Genomic DNA, 20,017 nt, shown 5'->3' with positions numbered 1-20,017 from the left:
CCAGTCAAAAAACTAGTCGTACTTTCTGTATTAATATGGACAGTCCATTGTGTATCTGCCACTTTTTTATGCTATAGAAAAACAAACCAAAGTCTAAAAAGTCGAAGGTGTTTGATGTACAACCAATTGCAAAGGTTAGAAGTAAAATTCGTGAAACACATACGTATTGCCTATATATTGTTATTTTCATTGGTGGATTTCTCATGATCAAACAACTCATGCACAAGAAAGTGAAACCACCACGTGACTGAAAATAATGAAACTACTTAGAACAGGGAAAGGTATGCAAACAAAATCTCATTAAATTCAATTTTTCATATATTATTGTGGCCCCCTGCAATTGATCTGGGTCCAGGTTAGACGTCAAAGTCAAAATTTTAAACTGAAACCCACGTTAAAAGTTTTTATGGTCAAACTATTGTCATCTCGCAGAAAGCATGAGGGTATATTTTTAGTCCAAACTTTCTATTTTGGCAAAATAACCTCAAAAGGGATTTTTGACCTTTGTTTGAAATATCGAATATTTCTCCCGAACCGTGTAGGTATACAAAGCGAACAATTTTCACACCGACATATTTTTAACCAAATATTTAAAAGAAAATTGTAATTCCGGCACTTAAAACTTGCAATCGCGCGTTCTTGTTTATTTTTCAAAAGTCTAGATAAAAGCCGTCATGTGCCGTTATTTATGGTTTTAACACGAATTTTCAGGTCGTTTTGACCGCTGGAAGATTGTGTGGAATTACAATGGTATCCATTATGTTCGTTTTAAAAAAAATCATGTCTTTTCTCTCTTAATAATGTCTTTTCCCTCTTAATAACGACTTCACATTATATGGTTTTCACAAAACATGTTAAACTATAACCAAGATAAATTAAAAGCCACTAAATTTTGAACCTAAAAATAAATGTAAATGATCATGAACGTAAATGTCGAATTAATGTGTTCAACCATGTATGCACTCCAATATTTCATAACCACTTTGAACCGTGTTTTTGACACGAAACTGACATATTCTTGTAGTTGTTTATCTTGTTATGTTGTTGTGGAACGGAATTGTTTTTTCTCCTACTATTGAACAAATCAAACTGTCAGTATAGTTGTAGATAGAAGTGTTCTGCAGAAGGTAACAACTTTCACTGTTTAAATCGATCGGGTATGTTCTCGGTGATGATATACCAAATGTATTGTTCATTTATCCAATAATAAATATGATTCGCCATGGACTAAAATAATAAGCTGTTACCTGGAATTTGCTAGATTACCTTTATTGGAGTGCACATTACTGTCGACGACGTAAGAGCTATTTATGATTTATTGGTGTTACATAAATGTTGTAACCTGGAATGCTTCTAGTTAAACCAACCAAAGTTTAACGGAGGCGAGTTTTACAAAGCGCATCAATGACATAGATACGACATTAACGCAACAGTCTTGCCCTCAGTCCTCGATTCTGTTATATTTGGTGACTCCACAATGACACCTGGTGTATATATTGGCCCACAGTCATTTTTTGTTCAATAACAAAAATAATCCCATCTGTTGTTCGCTTCACTTCGGGGAAAAGTATTAAAAAATATTTGACGATAAAACTTGTAGTTATGATGAGCCAAACTGCGGCAGCTATAAAAGCCAAATATTATGATGATACCAATAATACCGAAATATTCCATCATTATTGGGTTTTGGCAAATTTCATCTGAAGCAATAGGAAATATTTCATAATATATATATGAACACAAGAAATGACGGTGTATCGCGAATCACGTCGATTTCCATGCCACAGGACGTACAGAGCAAAACTGCTTTCATTCGTACAATATTGCTGATGAACAACATGCTTGTGATCAAAATCTCTCTCCTATTTACTTTAAGTTCGTCGTTGATGTGGGGATGTTACGCAAATGTAAGAACCAAAAGAACTGCTGATCTAGTGGTCGGGGATGCTGTTCCGGCCTTGGGGGTTGGAATGGACGTACAGGTTCCAGGTATGTATCGATACTCCCAAAGTAAAGGCTTTCACGGGGCATATAAGATATGTATATTACGCTCTCATTTGAGTTGAAGAGAACACTTTATTTGACTATGACTTAGGGTCCTGCTCTGGATCGAATTGAGTCGAAATTAAGTTCTTTTTTACGAACACGAATTTGATTAAAATATAACTGTAAGACCAAAAAATATTAAATGTTTCAAACACTTATTTTTTAGGGTGAAGGCACATCGCTTTAAAGTTTTAAACAAAGTTTTATTTGTGGTTATTATTAAATTTTCTTCAACTTACATAACTCGGGAATTAAAATATCCATGTAATGAAATTTTCAATGTTCCGGATAAATATGATATAAATGTATGTTGTGTATTGGGACGAAATATTAAAATTCATTTCAGAAACTATGAATGTTTTTCTCAGATGAATTTGCAGCACAAACATTCTTTTCTGCTGGCATGGTATTAACTTTACTGCCAAACGCAAGACATTTGACAACCTATTTTGATGACAATAATTTTGATGTGGGAAGCAAGTATACCAATAAAAAAGATCCACATAAAAGTCATTTGACGAAGATGACAGACACGATGCGAACAATTTCTTTTAGCCTATTTTGAAATCTTTATTTCAATTTCTGTTTCGCTCATCGGGATTTTATGAAAACATGGTTGGTTAAAATTGAAAAACTATATTGATCATTATGATTAAAGCGAACCATGTTAGAATTAGACAAAGAAATCCCTATTTTATATCTGTAACAAAGTACTACAAGATATCACGGTTCTTTTGAACTATAACAAAATGTAGCAAATTTACTCTTCACCTTCACTGTCTCTTCACTTCGCTGAAAATTTATTTGTAGATGATGTTGTCTGGGCACAATTCGCGAATGAAGTCAACTTCTATACCATAGGTTCTCAAAGTGCTCCGTACGGAGCCCCAGGGCTCCGAGAGAGAAGCCTAGGGGCTCCGCGAGCTATTTGATTACTTTTCAAAGGACTGACTTGGCTAATTTTGTGACTTTTCAAAGAAGCAATAACAGCTTTGATAAAATTTGACAACAGTATAGCCTCAAAATATGGCAAAGAGGCGGAATTCAAAAATGACAATATTTATAAGCACGTGCGCAGCCAGGATTCTTAAGAGGGAGGGGGGATCAAGGTTGGAATCGGAATTGTTCGCGCAACATTCTTCGCGATTAAGAAAAAAACTTTTTCAGTGGATAACGAGATTTCTGTTGCGTGAAATATTCAATCCATGACTGACGCGAGCATTTAAAATGTCCTGTCATAATAATTTAATTATGTTCATCGTTACTCATGTTTGATTCAAGATTACTATGAGGATTACTTGAATAAAAAATTACTATTCTAAAATAACATAAAATACGTGATAAACTGCCAACTATAAATGAATTGGAATCGTATTTTTGCAATCTTGGGATTTTTCAAACTTGATTTGTTCCTTCGCACTCGAGATTATTTTTAAGCAAGATATCGCCGTTACAAAAATCCCGAGGTCGACGTTAAAACTCAATGTTCTGGTGGGGAATTATGAGTTTAATGTAAAAAACATGTTAATTAAAAATATAATCATCGACGAAGTGCTAAAAATAATTAATGAAGAATCAGCGGTGAATATACAATTGTGCAATCCATGACCGATGCGGGCATACTTAAAATGACTTGTTTATTGGGTTAATTGTGTTCAATGTAACCTGCGGTTGTGCCGACTCACAATAAATATCATTACTTCTCAAATTACCATGGCAATCCGCGGATATGAAATGAGAAACAATGAAACAAAGTTAAGTGAACGAAGTTCTTGTGGACTACGGTATATCCTGAACAACGCTGTTATAATGAGATATTAGAAACAAAGTCATATTGCCCACAAAAGAATATATATACCTACTAGCTACCACCGGTGCCAGAAGTTTGATAAGATATTTGTGCCTGTCCCGATCAAATCATAATCGTAATTATGACTACCGATTGCGTGGCAGTGTGGTAGATTATAGCGATTTAGCGAATTCGACAAATTTGAGCCCTTCTTGCAACACTGATATCACCCTCTCGCAGGTCTACCACTCAGGTTCTTTGCAAGATATCACCGTTTAAAAAATCACAAGGTCTGGGCAAAATACGAACGATTGTAATTTGTGTTATTGCATGCGGCTCCGTTGGTAGGTTCAGAATGGATAAAAGGTACTTCGCGCGCACAATTGTGACTGTGTATCGATTTCAGTTACCACGATGAATAACCAAAAAAAAACTAACATAACACCAAATATTGCCATTTACAATGTCTAAAAAAGCGTTTTAAATCTGTCGTGAGTCTGCTGAAACAAAACTTATAGTGTTATCTTCCGTTTTGAGTTTTAGTTTTAATATTTCATAATGCCGCTTTTCAATCAAGAAATTTGAGTTGCGGATTCACCACCGATTCTTTATTAATTATTTTTAGCATCTCGTCGCCGATGATTATATTTTTAATTAATTTGTTTTTTACATTGAACTCATAATTCCCCACGAGAACAAAAAAGCAATTATTGTCGTCATTGTGGAACAATACATGTATATGCCGAAGGAAATTTTTGATTTAGGGAGAATAAACACCGACGTAAAGATGTTTAAGGTTTGACGTTTCACGCTGACGAGACAGTCGGCGATTGTAACAAAATGCAGTCGCGCAGCGACCTTTTAAGTCTTACAAAAATACCAAAAGGAAAAAGATTCGACCCCTAATTTATTGATATGTTTGGCAAATGTCAAATTTACAGTCTTAATATATATAATTAATTTCTGAAATTTAGATTTATTTATGACTTGTATTAACCATATTAAAAAAGGGTAGCATTTAAATTAAGTAAAGTACTTTCAACTTACTCATGAATATTAATCGGCAAGTAACAATTTTAACATTTATTTTGGGGCTCCGTGAATAATAGTCAACATCTTCACGGGCTCCGCAACACCAAAAGTTTGAGAACCCCTGCTATACGACCAATCTTCGAAACTTGCTTTGCTTACAATATCCGTGTCTGTATGGCGGAGAGTGCGTTTTAACTCCAGTTAACGAGTTTTACACAACTGAGGAACAAACCAAGATCAAACAAGCTATTCTGGATTCATTTGAATATGATGATCCAGGGCTGTTGTATGGGCAAAATTTGGCAACTGCTGTTGAATATAAAGTTAATGATGTTTTCAGCGAACAAACACCTCTGAGTGCTTTAATTCAAACTTATGATGAACCGACAGATGTTAGTTTGAGGAAAATTCACAGGACGGTGGATATGCACATTGCTTCGAAGGTGGTCCCACAAAATGCAACTGATATAGAACTGGCAGACGGAAACGCACCAAAAGACTTTTTACCTGTAGCATTGAAATACACAAGATTTAATTGTTTAAAGGGTCTTCGTGGCCCTCGTTGTGAACAGTGTTCACAATAACCGGACGAAATAAGTTTACTTTTTGTTAATCGTGTCGTGCACAATATTTAGAAAAAAACGTCATAATTCATATGTACGGTTACGAATTGTGATTCAACAAGTGTTGCGTGTATTCAACACTCTTATTGAATAATGGATCTAGTGTTTCTATAGAAATTGTGTAATTATTACAATTCAAAATTTTGAATGCGATTATAATATATAACACAAATGGGAATCGTTAGACTAACTCTGTGCCATCAGACCTTTAACTGCGCGGTGGGAGCGGAATCGAACAAGTCAAACAGAACCTTGGCTTCAATGTTTGGAATATTTTGAGAATCGGGTATTGTTTGAAACATTACGAAACGATAATCTCTCTACCGATATCGATATGTGAAATACTACACAAATATGGTCTACTTACATGAGATAGTGCTCATGACGAAAACATGGATTTTGCACTCATACCCTCACTTCAATCATTTTTTGCCGTATTCTGTGAAGGAAGTGTGATAAACACTGGCTTCCTTTTTGCTCATTTCGTAATTGCCCATACGTAATCTGCGCAAAAAATGACGCTTGTTATTACTCACAAAAAAACTAAAGCGAGGGGTCTTCCTTAGCGTGTGTTGAACAGAATTTCTCTCTTAATTGGTCTAATGTTTTTATCAAGTATGAACGGAGAAATATTTTCAGCTGGAGGCGTATAGCTGATTTTTTCAGATCCTTGAAAAAAAAGAAAAAGTTATAAACGTTCACGAAAAATGTGAAAGAAGAGCAATAGCTTAATGTTATTTTATATGGAGGTGATGATTGACATTCCGAACTTGTCGTTTCTGGTATGATAATTCTTGCTTTTTGTATCACTTCGAACTTATTTATTGAATACCTTTGAATCTAATCAAATAATATCTTGGGTGGCTTTTCAAGTGTTTTGATTTTGAGAAGAAGCCCAAATATATGTTGAATATAGACACTTTTTTTGATATTGTAAAAACCCCATGTAAAAACTGCATTTCCGACATGTAAGTGGAAATATATGATCATTTTTTTGTTTAAATACTTCTCTTTGGTAGCAATTAAAGCACGTAGACTCGACATGTTTCAACGTTCTTAAAAATTCCGTATGAGATTCAAAACGATTTCCCGAACGTACAGAATATGTTTGAATTTGATCCAGATTATTCAAGTAAAATTTATTTAGTTCATTCAAAATCACACGAAATGTCGACGGAAGCGTAAGATATGCGTAAAAGAAACGACGTATTACTCACGCGTGTGAACAATTTTAAAGAGATATTTCATGTCATCATCATTATGGGTTTGAAATGCTCGGTGATAATATGTTTAAGATACCTCTTTCCTTTGTCGTTAGTATAGCATTGTTTATAACATATTCAGAACAGGTCAAACTAATTGACAGTGTTGGTGCAGACTTTATTACAGGTGACTTAATAATGTTTATTCACTGTATGTGACTGCATATTGCTTGACTTTATTATGGGATTACGGTGGTCATCGGCCTGTGCCACAGAATAAGGTCCGAGTTTCTAATGCATTATTACAGTAAAAGCTGCTACCAACATAGTATAAGTGATATAGAATATTTTATGCAATTGTAAATTCACAGCTGTTACATTTCTAGAGATAATATCTGACGCATGGCTTTGCTTCTTAATCAATTTATTTATAATACGAGGAATCGACATAAATAAATGGAATAATTTTATCTGAAACTATTTCGATAAACCGTTGTCCTCAGTCTAACCTTTTATTCCATATCTGTCAATAGTATCATCGTGGTTGATTGGTGGCATGTACTTTACAGACGCTGGTGTCCTAACAGAAAAGTTTCAAGCAACAGATTTAAAAAAAGGCTGGCAAGTTATGTTATTATATATATATACATTGTTTTAAATCAATGCTATATCTCCTACAAACTGTAGTCATGCAACGTCATGAGCATTCTTGAATTATTTTTCAGGAGTTGATGAATTTTTATCACTGCAAAAAAGTATTGATCAATATTCGACTAATGTTCGAAATTCTTTCTGTCTGCAACATCCTTGTTTATACGGTGGCAGGTGTATTTTGACCCCGGTTTCAGAATTCCATACTGAGGATGAGAAAGATTCAATTAAATCTAATATTCTGACGACGCTCACGCCACAGGTGCTAGCTACATCCGTTCAGTTAGACTCTGCTTCAGCAGCTTTGAATCGTCTCTACAAAGGTGATGACATCAGTCTGCCAAGCTATCAAACTGTTTCTTGGACCCAACCGAGTCTAGTTTCATTTCTCAATGATCCTGTGTCGACGCAAATTGATCACATAGTTAGGCTTCATGTCGGAATACACATGGTAAAGCAAAGTTATGAAGATATGAGAGCAGCAACACAAGCATCGATGAATGACTTGAAAGACATCGCAATGAAATACACAAAATGTATCTGCCCATCTGGATTATCTGGATCGCGATGTGAAAACTGCGGTTTTTGAAAATATTGAGATAAATGGAGTCAAATAGAAAAATAAGTTGGTATTAATGTTTGAAAGAAATATTGATATTAAGGGACATCGTTGATTTTGGTTTTCATTCATAGAGTTGTCTACGTTTATTTTAGTTATCTTAGTACGTTTCAGTCAGACAGAAAAACGTAGTTCAAAAAAATTACGTAAGGGAGAATGCATTATGAATCTCTAAAAACAAAAAAAAAACGGTGTGTCTGTTTGTCACAGTAGATACGAACAGAAACGTTCGGTTGTTAATACAAAATTGCTTTTCTTTGCTGTCATAAAAGACAGAACATATAGTTATTTACCTAAATTGTGAAATAACAGACCGATATATAGCACGTTTGTCAATAACTTGTTGAAGGTTTTAATCTGATTCGTTAGAAACGATAAAGCAGCTTACCGGTATATGAATTCATACTTCAACGTTATACATGTCATCCATTAAATGTTCCTTTTTATTGCTTTAGGTACATCACCTATACATTTTGTAAACGCAAATTGTTTGAATGTCGAGGCATGAAAAAATGTCGTAGAGATGTTACTACAGGTATATTTGGTTATACCACAAAAATACCGTTAAAGATAAATTTCGTCCACTTAATCTTAAAAAACTAGGATGCACATTTGAAAACTTCAAACAATGATAGTACTGACATAAAGTGTCAAATGTAATGTTGGAAAGGCGTATTGGTGATAGAATTGAGGATGAGTGTTGGTATATCGAGTGGTAAAGAATTCCAATGAACTTGAAATAAATTCCACACTTCTGCCTCTACAATTTAATTCTCGCGAAGACGGCATGGGTAAAAGTGGTCACTGATCTGTGTAGGTTCGTATGAGAACTTATTCATTCAGCAAGAACTTGTTGAGGTAGAAGTATACACAAATCAGTATGTTGGCCTTTTGTATGGTATCGCAGAATAAAAAAATCTTACGGTTATAAGGGAAGATTTACTGATTTTAAAAACCAAATATTTTTGAAATACCTCTTTTCTCATTTTGTACGTACTATCTTGTAATGCCGGGAAGTCAATCTACGCAAGTGAAGTTACACTTAAATCACCAGGAAAATTATTTTGTTGCGTTTTGCTCCCTTTGTTCGTGTTTAAAGCCGCTTGTGATGAACCGTTTTGGAAATTTTAATCTGGCTTGTAACTAACGTTTCTTGGCAACAGTTGTCGAAATTCTTCGGTTGTTACGTATTTTATAACCTACTGCTAGACAGAATACATGTCAAGTCAATTAATATTAATCGTTGTATCAGATGACCCTGGTTACGAAGAACTATTATGGATAGATATTTTTTATTGTAGATTGTGTTTTTAGGATTAGTTGGAGAATGATTTTGCAAAGGCTATCTTCGTGTTGGATTTTTTATTTCAATTAAAGTACAATCATGCTTGCTACTTTTTTACTTTCATTTCAAACTGTAACAACATACAAACTTTCTAGTTTCATCAGTCCAGTTACGAATGGGGAAACATGACAATAATAATAAAAAACAGATTTACATATGAATTTTAGATGCCAATGCAGTGTTGAATTAAAGAAATCATTTTTGATTATTTCGATTATGTACGAAGACTTTGCATATATTATAAAATACTATGAGCAAGATTCACAGCGGGAACCTGTTGAGCCATTTATGCAATCGCATCGAATATACTTCATTGCAACTTGTTCAAAATCTTGTGAAGCTGCTGACTTCATATCGTGGTCGACTGGTTTTACCATTGCTAGTCCAACATGCAAGGTAACAGTTCTCTGAAATTTTTGTAAGATTTCATCAGTCGAAATGGTAGTGGGTGATATCATCCAAGAATTTCCAAGATATTGTACATCATCTTCGCCGAAGTACAAATGCTTTGTCAGAGTTGCCCTAGCTTCGAGAATTGCAACTGATTCATCGATTGATTCCATTGGCGAGAGATTAGCTACCAAGTTCAGAGCATTTTGCTCTATTGCAACCTTTTGTTTTTCGGTAAGCGATTCCGAAACCGACTTCAAATTACATCTCCCACCAAATAAGCATGGATATTGTAGACATAACGATTGTCGCAGGTTGTATGAATAGCGATTAACTTCGCCAATAATCTGTGACATCGAATCATCTGTTAATGAAAAATAAACCATAGGATTCTCAAAATATGCAAAGTACCAAACAGATTATTTACCTGAATCATAATTGGATTCATCATAAGAATTGATTAGAAATTCTGCTTGGTCATAAAATCCGTAACCAAGGGATGTATATAAATTAGCGTAACCGCTCACTTTCACGTTGGAGTATTCACCAACACGCATGCCTGGAAAGCAATAATTATTCTGTTCTCTTAGACTTAGACAACCAACGCAAAGGTACTAAAGAATCAGTGTTCAAAAATTTCACTTCATTCTTCGCGTGGCCTCTATCACGATTTTGTTTTACGTTATTATGTATATATTTCCAAGTTATGTATTATTAATAGCGTCCTATATTTACTCATCATTTTATAGTAGGCCTACATCTATATTACCTGAGGATATAACGCTTACATATGCAAAACATTTTGCAACGCCCTGAGCTACCAGGATATAACGTGACCACAACATCATCATGCCGCCAAGAGTATGAAACAAAACGAATTCAGCGTTTTCAGCGTTATCAAACGGATAAAAGATGACTGATCTAGCATATCCTTTACGTATACATCCACTGCGTTTCACAAATCGTTCGGATACTGATACGGTACACAACAAATAGGTAGTTATAGAGATTATTAAAGGATATCAATTGCTACCTCTCAAAAAGTAGTTGAATAAAAAGATATTGATTGAAATGAATGCATGGAGTAGTCATTCAAAATCAAGACCATCTACAAGTCAGAATCAACTCCAATGCAAATCTTTTATCTTATTTTATCTTATATACGGTTACGTAGCTCTGACCTTATTTTATGGAAGCTATTTTCAGATAGTCGCAAATTATTCGTACCTGTTTTTTGGAAGTCATATGAACCCGCGATTGCTGCTGCTGTACGAACCTCGTATTTCGAAATAAACGACAAACTTACGAAATATAATAAACTATCTTCAAGCAGCTTCATATTGCGTTTGAAAGCGATAAGGAAAAGTAAGGTTTATAAATATTATTTTTTGTTAATGCTGACAAACAGCAGGCTCGTCATTTCTGTGTCGTACATCCACTGTAATTTACCGTTATCCGGTTATGCAAGGCGTGGACTTATTTTTTCATTCAAAACGTACGGCTACCAAAAGGTATATAAGATATATATTATATTGTAAAATGAGGATACATAAATTATAAGTGTCCACGCTATTCTAAAAACTATGTAAATTAGTATTTTGACGTCACTTCTTTTGAGATGCGGTTTGGAATACAGGGTGGGGGATATGAATTTGTAAACCAGGTTGAATAAAGCAATTATAGTGCTTTCGAGCCCAAAATCTCAATACTTCTAAGTGTCCAAGTTATCGATATACCTCAAGCTCAAAACCATCTTTTGCTGTGCTCATTATTGAATATTCATCTAAATTTCCATCATTTTGGTATAATACTAAATTTATATTCATAATGCTTTATCTCTCATAGTTATAACGAAAATGATACAATTACTGGCCTGGGAGCGCAAGCCATAATCGCTACTGTAATAAATCGCAGTTCAAAATACTTTTTATTCATCATTCTTTGTATGTTTCCAATAAACACACATTAATCTTTTTTGACATTCGGATATAACAACGAGAAATTACGTTTTCGACAAACTTGTAAACTTTTTTATCACGCTAACACGTAGACTTCGTGAAAATATTTGCTCTCTATTTATAAGACTTGTGCTAACAATAATAATATTGGAAATAGTACATAACTCATTTGTTATATCAACTTGTACGTTGTTATATCGTTATTTGATAAAATTAGGAAAACAAATAATATAGCATATTGAGTATTTACACGGCACATTTTTCACATCGTGGACCTGTGAAACCATGAAAGCAGGTACATTTTGTGTGCCTCAAAGCAATTGTTTTCAAGTCCACCACGGGTACTGTAATTGCATTATTTAAATCTTCGTTACTTTGTGATAGCATCATGTTATTGAATTGTAAACGTGCTGCTCTATGAATCTTCGTCAATGACTGATCAGCTGGATCAAACAACGTCCCATCGTTTTCAGAACTGGCGTATGAAGTAAAAGCTTGGTAACTTGAGGAAAATTCCCAAGAATCAATCGCCCATACGCCTTGTGATTCGACAGCGCTTGAACTATATCCAAACAAGGCAAATGTATCTCGTAAAACTGAAGTCTTTTCGTCGTTATAAAAATACTCAGATATTGGAGTCAAGGTACACTTGCCACCATATAAACATGGATACATCGTACAAAATGAAATTTGTAAGTTGGTATTATATGCGCTGAAAGCAATCTCGATCTGTGACATTTCTTCTTCATCTGCAGAGGAAATAATAAAATGTTACATTTATATTTTACACTCGTCGAAAACTAAGAATAGTCCTTGTCCTTAATTTTTTTTCATTGCCGTTTTGTCATTTCTTGAAGTATTTCATTTTGTATTAGTGAATCAAAATAGTTTTCCAAAATTTCATCCATGAACCAAACGATTCCGAAATATAATCCTTCGAATCTAACAAGCATAAGGTCATACTTGTCAAAAAACGATATTTACCTGCGGTAATCAAATCAACGCCTTCAAATGTTACCAGGGTTGCCGTCCCGTCTGCAAATAGTGCTGTAGCGATGCTAAGTTCGTCTTCATATCCTGACAAACAATGAGAACATTATAAAAATAAATTGAGAATTGCATTTGTAAATAAATACACCATAAATGAAATCTATTCGCTAAATCATCCCATACGAAGCTATCACTTCTATTTCGTCTTTGCAGATACCCAAGCACATGTACATGGTGCAAGATATGAGGTTTCTAATTTTGTCCCAGATCTCCACTAGTTATCACATTTATATATATCGGAGAAATACCAAATTTCAATAACCTGATAGCGTAATGTCGACTACCTCTTTCCCAATTTTATATTTATCATGTCCAAGACATGTCGCGAACGAAGAGAAACCTACTGTAAGCAAGAGAAGGTATCTGAACGCCCCCATGTACGGTTCCTTTAAATGTGAAATAGTAATGGCCATTTCAACCATTTTCATGATTGACTAAATAGTCATTTCTTGCACGCACTTCCAATACGTTCGTTGGGGACTGGGTGAAATGAGCTCAGTTGGAATGTTTTTGGATTTATGAATAATTCATGTATTCAATTAAAATGTCATTTTAAAAATAGTATTGGTATTCGTCCCTCAGGCGAAGTAGAGTTACCCAAATTCCGTATTGTAGATCATAAATTTTCTCGTTTGACTTTGCATAAATTTTTCTCTCTGTCACATAGGCGACTAATATGATAAGTAGATTAAACATATATATTGGAATTTTTGGTTATAATCATACACAAACACAAGTGTTAAATAAACTTTCTTCATTTTAGTAGAGGTATTTGATAAATTTATATATTCTGTTTTTGGGTCACCCTGCATATCTCTTCTTCCTATTTAATTAAATAATATACGTGTACTTCGTTCAATACTGAGAAGTACCTGTTTTCGGCAATTCATATAAGTCCACGAAATCCAACATTCTTGCTGTTGCTGCTTTGCGAACCCGGTATTTCGAAATAAACAACAAACTTGCAAAAAATAATAAACCATGTCCAAGCAGCTTCATATTGCGTTTAAAAGAAATAGGAAAAAGTAATCGTTATGAATCCTAATTTTTGTTAATGCCGACAAACAGGCTCGTCATTTCTGCGTCGTACTTCCACTGCAATTTATCGTTGTCCGGTTATCCACGTATGATTAGGAAAAGGCAGATTATAATAATATTCTATTGGTGTAGTATGTGAATACATTTATTAAGTGTGTCGGCGCTGTTCTAAACAATCGATAACCTAGTATTTTGACGTCACCTATATGGCACATATATTGTTCATCTAAATTTCCGTCATTTTGTAAAATCTAAATTTATGGGCAAGTTAATTTGTCTCCCATAGTGATAGTGAAATTGATACAATTACTACTATGAGATCGGGCAAGCCATCATCGCTGCCGTAGAATGAATCGCAGTTTGAAAAATACTTTCTATTCATCATTCTGTGTATGTTTACAAGTGACATTTGCCAACATTTTTAATATTCAGCTGAAACAGCGACGGACTACGCATTCAACAATGATTTAAACTTGTTCAGCACGCTAGCACATAAACTTCATGAAAATTTTCGCTTGTGGTGAAAATAAATATATTTGGAATAATACACCCATACATTAGATCAACATGCACGTTGTTATTACTCATTTTTATTAAAATAATGAAAACAAAGAATCTAGCATATTTATATATTTTCACACGGCACATTTTTCACATCGTGGACCCGTGAGTGTTACCATATTTGTGCTGAGCACTTCAAAAATATTAGTTTTTCGAAGGCGAAATGAATCACAAAGTTCCCAAAAGTGTGTCAGAAACAATAAATTATGGCATCACCATTACACATCAAATTCAATGTATAATATTATGCAGCAGACATTTTCGAGGACTTAATCCACAAAAATGAAAGTTGAAGATAATTCGAGAGCATGAAATGATAATAAATGGTAAAGCACCAGAACAATTAAAAAACAGATATTGCACGTAATTTTCTTTGTAAGGCCTTTTACCCATACTCAACAACATATTTGTTGCTTTTCTGCTTCTGAGACAAATTTGCGTTGGTTGATAGGACCGAACATTCTAGAAATTGCTTTGAGTAATAATTACCAGGGTAATCAACGCCGACTCGACAGGAGTTGCGTCAGTCAGTTTGCCTCACGTGTGTTGTCAGGTCGCCCAGAAGCTACTATTGTGTTTTGTTTACATGGCGATTCCAGGGCAGTCGTATACATATAATTCAATATAATACATTATTCAATATTATCAAAATTTATGGAGGTAGAACCGTCTTCACAGTGATAAATGCCTCTACGACAAAGCCTTCATAGCTGGGTTTTAAGAGAACGCGTTATTTATCTAACAATGTAGGTGAAAATCCCATTTTTCTACTTCTTAAGTCTTATTTGAGGGGAAAGATTATGATCTAGCATCCGTTTAAATATTGTATTTTGTGGGGTTTATCTTATGTTTCAATTGTTCAAGTGCGATAAATATCAACTTATTTTATTGTTTCAGTTTAAAATACGATATATATATATAAACATTGCATGTTGCAAACTCGTCGATATTTGAAGAGGTTGACAATCTGAAAGATAATGCATTCGTCTTGTTCGCATTGGTCAAAGAACTTTCAGGTAAGTACTTTACATTGTTCATAGATTTATTTTATGTTATACTACGGCATGCACATCGTGCTACGCGTTATGAATACAAGCCAAATCACACTCGGCCTGCACTCGAAAGGTGGAATTCCGCAGGTGCTATAGTTACTCTTTTCTAAAGCTTTGCTTATAACGCCGCGTTCGTATAAGCTAGTTTGGGTGGATATAAGTCGGAGATAGCTTTACACCAAGTCCATGTATTTTAAAATCTACATTTGAAATGCACCAGCTAGCAGTGCAGTTCGGATTCTGATATAGATATCATATTATTGGTTTCACTGTCCTCTGATGAAATAAGAAAATATTACAAATATATATTACCAAAATTGTATTGCCAAAGTTATTTTCTCAATTTTATCCCACGTTCGAATCCGAAATAAGTTCAATTTGGCTTCTGCTACTTCACCATAAGCAAAGTAGTACTTCATGAATAATGATAACTGTTATAAAAAATTTCTTAAATGTTCAACAGAAACCGACAAAGATTCAATTTTTCGCGGCGGGTGTGAGAACTGAATTTCAACTTCTCTCATGCAAGCTGACGTCATCACGGGCTAACGCATGCTCGGAAGATCTCAAATATATCATCAACTTCAAAAAGGTAATTGTTGAAACTATAGATGTATATTTTTGCGAAAATTCGCTTTGTTGCGAATCCTTGTGAAAAATCGTGTTCTGGCGAACTTTTCTCACTGTCTGCTTAAGCTGTTATTATTTGGCCAAAAATCTATTATTATCAAAGTCTACCAAAGTCTGATTAAATATATATTTTTTTACATGCAATGTATTCAAAATAGAAATCACAACGTGATTGTTTTATTGTCATTAACAGGTAAAGAAAATTTTCTGATGTTCGAGTGTTTGAGAAGACCGGCTAGGACATCAATCAACTAAGGTGAGATACAACAATAAATATCCAACTGCGATAAATAATCATTCATTCAATGCAGTAAAAAAGTTTTTAAAATGCGGAGATAATATTTTTTTTTAATTTGGTGATTCTAGAATCTAGACTATTTCCCAGAATACTGATTTAAGAAACACCCAATTAATAAGAAATAATGGGTCACTAAATTTCATAATTGGCCTTTTTGGTTATTTTTTGAGCCTTGCTAGGCCGGACACAACGTTTCATATATAGAGCAGTTGTCGGATTAGCTTGAATTCTACCCTGAAAAAAGTAGATATAAATTGCTATAACATATCAGAATACCATACTTAGTGTTCTCTTATTCTTTAACCCAGGTCCACTGAACGTATCGGTGCACTTGGCGTTTATGTTCGTTATACGAACACTTCTTGATGTAGAATCAGAGCCATCGGGCGAAGTGCAAAGGGCGCGAAGATGGAAGATAGGACTCTTCACTTCGCTAGATGGATATTTCACTTATGTGGTACTTGAGAATCATTCTCGTCTGTCGATTTATTAGTTAGTCAGCCAGGAATGATTAGATAGGTTTCGACAGACGAATCTAGACTAGGGGTTAAATTGGCTGTTATTAGGACTGTTTATAATGGAACACTTAAAATATCAAATTTTTTTCTGATGATAATCTGCTCTTTATGGGCGTGTACATAATACTTGTATAAATGAGTATAAATTTCTGATTGAACTTTCATTTAGCATCATTCTGGTGTATCGATCCACACAGTAATAATTTGTGGACGATTTTTTTATGATTCATCAATAATAATATATATATGAAATAGGGCAAACTAACCATGTTTTTCTTTTATTAATGCCGAAACCTTTCTATTATTGTAATTAGCGATGTGATATCTTCAGAATTAAAAAAAATTTGCTCCCCAAAATTTGACCGGCCGAATTAAATAAAGAAGGGTTTCGGTTAGGCTTAACACTGCACTGAATTATGTACTGTTTAGTTAGATAGGGCGATAGGGTTTATTCATAACTCCGGGGATTAAGCTTCAAAGTCTCCTAAATTAAATCGGTCTCATGGAGCACATATTTGGATGAGACTTGAACTTTTCCCCTTGCATGTTAGGCCATAGTACAGGGTGCCCACAAATTGTGGGACGAAGCAGACGAAAGACATCGAAAAGTACCACAATTCCTCTTTGGTGCAATGGCCATAAATTCTAAACTTGACTACAGAAATTGTTTTCTGAATCATATGTTTGGTTTATTCAATATTCAGATTTATTTGAAAACCATTGGCCACTATTGCGCTCAAAGAGGTGAAGTCTTGGATTAATATTGAACGGGTTTTTCTGTACGTTGAACCCAGATTCAATATTACCAAGCCCAGTAGCACAAAGCTTCTGGTAAGGTAGTTAGACTAGGGCAAGTAGTAGTCGATGACTTTAGCATTGTGGCGCACACAATTGTACTATTATGCAACTAGACCCATGATCCATGACAAAAGATGATGTAAAACTGAAATTTGAATGTGAACTTATTGTTACGATTAGATCAACTGTGCGCCAAAGCAAAGTCGTCGGCTATACCTCGTAGATGTTGCATTAGGTTCTCGGGCAACTTAGGGTTTGTTAGGCCGGTCAGCTTTCAGGATATATCAAGGGTTTAGTACGGTAGTCATAAACAAACTCATGAATTGCAATATTTGGGTTCGTGTTTATGATTGCAGGGGGAGCTAACGTCCGCGTTCCGATCTAGACAGCCTAAACCCCTGGTGCTTGCACCATTTAGCTAGGATTCACTCAACGTAGCAGAGTGAAATCGCCCGCGCACATGATAAATACAGTTTTGGTTAATAAAAGCTGACCTTAGGCAGGTTAGAATATGTAGGGAACGTTTCGATCATTGCAATAATAGACCAGGTTGGCGCTGAATAGACTTTGTTAAACTAAGGTTAAAAATTGCTTGTCGCTGGGATGTTGAGAAGGGGTGGTTGGGACGGCCGAATAGTTAGTACTTAGTTAGGGATAGATAGGTATAAGGGTGAGGAGTTATTATCACTCTCACTTGTTGTCCTCTCTTGTGACTTCAAGCTGGGTTTGATAATTTACTTTTTCACGGTGATAGGTACGCGTCAGGAGAATGTGAATCGTGTAACGGTTTCCAAACATCTTGTCTGGGGATTGATACTCTTTCTCTTCTAATCTACTTCTAGGCCATATTTTACTTGTGCGTAGTTTATTTTTACATGGTTAATTGTCTTAGCGGCAAAGCCATGTTCACATAATGTGATGTCGTGCAATAGTATGCAAGACATTTATCATATTCGACTTAGTTTTCTATCGTGTTCACATACACGGTGATGTCGTGCGGTAAAATGCAAGACATTTATCATGTATAGACTTAGGTCTATATCATGTTTATATGCCCCCTACTGTCGTGCAATCAAATGCAAGACATTCTTTTTGTTTTTCACGGTTATTGTGTTTGAGACAAAAACCGTACGTACTGTCGTGCAATCAAATGCAAGACATTAATTTTGTTTTCATGGTTATTGTGTTTGAGGCAAAAACCATATTGCCGTGCAGTTAAATGCAAGGCATCTATCTATGTGAAGGGCCGTGCAAGCAATTGTACGGCACTTTTTATTTCTCACATATTTGCTATTTTGTGTGTTATTTTATTGATCATTTATTCCAAAATTTGCTTCTATATACACTATCACTTCGTCAACTAACACTGTTTTCATATTTTCAGATATCATCCAAAGAAGATGAGCATTTAGTTATATTCAATAATATTTGCCAATGCATAACTTAATTCGGCTGATCCATCTAAATTGGAAACTTGAAATTCTTTTTTTTTTCAATAATATGAAACTGCTAAATTTGGCCAAAATTGACATTTGCCTGAATTGACAAGTTTCCGCAAAATTGAAAAGACTATACCTCGGATTGTTTTGAAATGGGGAGTTAAGTAACAAATTTGTCTAACAGAATAAAAAAAAAAATCAAATTCAACCGTCGGAAAGTTCCGAAATTGTGATCTGAATGGTACGAGCTGACATAAGTTATATAAATCAGACCAGCAAAATGTAGCTGACTTGAAAATTTGACTTTATCTGGCTTCCAAAATCGGACCAGCAAAATGTAGTTGGCTTGAAAATTTGACACTATCTGGCTTCCAAAATCGGACCAGCAAAATGTAGTTGACTTGAAAATTTGACATTATCTGGCTTCCAAAATCGGACCAGCAAAATGTAGTTGGCTTGAAAATTTGACATTATCTGGCTTCCAAAATCGGACCAGCAAAATGTAGTTGGCTCGAAAATTTGACATTATCAGGCTTCCAAAATCGGACCAGCAAAATGTAGTTGGCTTGAAAATCTGACATTATCTGTCTTCCAAAACCTTGCATAAGGATAAAGGACTGTTTCGAATTTTTATTAGGATTGATATATTTATCTTGGGGTAAGAGGTACGCCAATGTGACGACTTAATCACATGGCGAACCACGGCCTCTCGTCCAGTTACCATTTCATCTCGAGTATGGAATTACTAAGCCAGGTATTTGTTTCGGATGTATGGACTTGGTTTCAGATGCAAGGAATTGGTGGCGAAGCAAGCCATAACAAACCACGGCCTCTCGCTCGGTCACCATTTCATATCGAGAATAGAATTACTAAGCCAGTTATTTGTTTCGGATATATATACGGACTTGGTTTCAAATGCATAAACTTGATGGTTGAGGAAGCCATACCCGACCAGCGGTCACCTGAACCACACTCACT

The 20,017-nt window shown here is 34.9% G+C and overlaps 1 protein-coding gene and 1 long non-coding RNA gene across 2 annotated transcripts in view; both read left to right on the top strand.

Moving 5' to 3' along the window:
- Positions 1-20,017, top strand: part of LOC120333860 (uncharacterized) — a 149,355-nt gene that overhangs the window by 124,967 nt on the left and 4,371 nt on the right. The gene's annotated exons all lie outside the window — the stretch shown is intronic.
- On the top strand, positions 15,197-19,067 carry LOC120333861 (uncharacterized). The gene is made up of 4 exons (XR_005568312.2): positions 15,197-15,320; positions 15,820-15,948; positions 16,180-16,242; positions 16,593-19,067. It is a non-coding gene; the product is annotated as an uncharacterized LOC120333861 (long non-coding RNA).

Source organism: Styela clava, chromosome 15 (assembly GCF_964204865.1).
Source record: "Styela clava chromosome 15, kaStyClav1.hap1.2, whole genome shotgun sequence".
NCBI classification, from domain to species: Eukaryota; Metazoa; Chordata; class Ascidiacea; order Stolidobranchia; family Styelidae; genus Styela; species Styela clava.
Note: the sequence above shows the minus strand (reverse complement) of the source record. Positions and strands in the feature narration are given on the sequence as shown.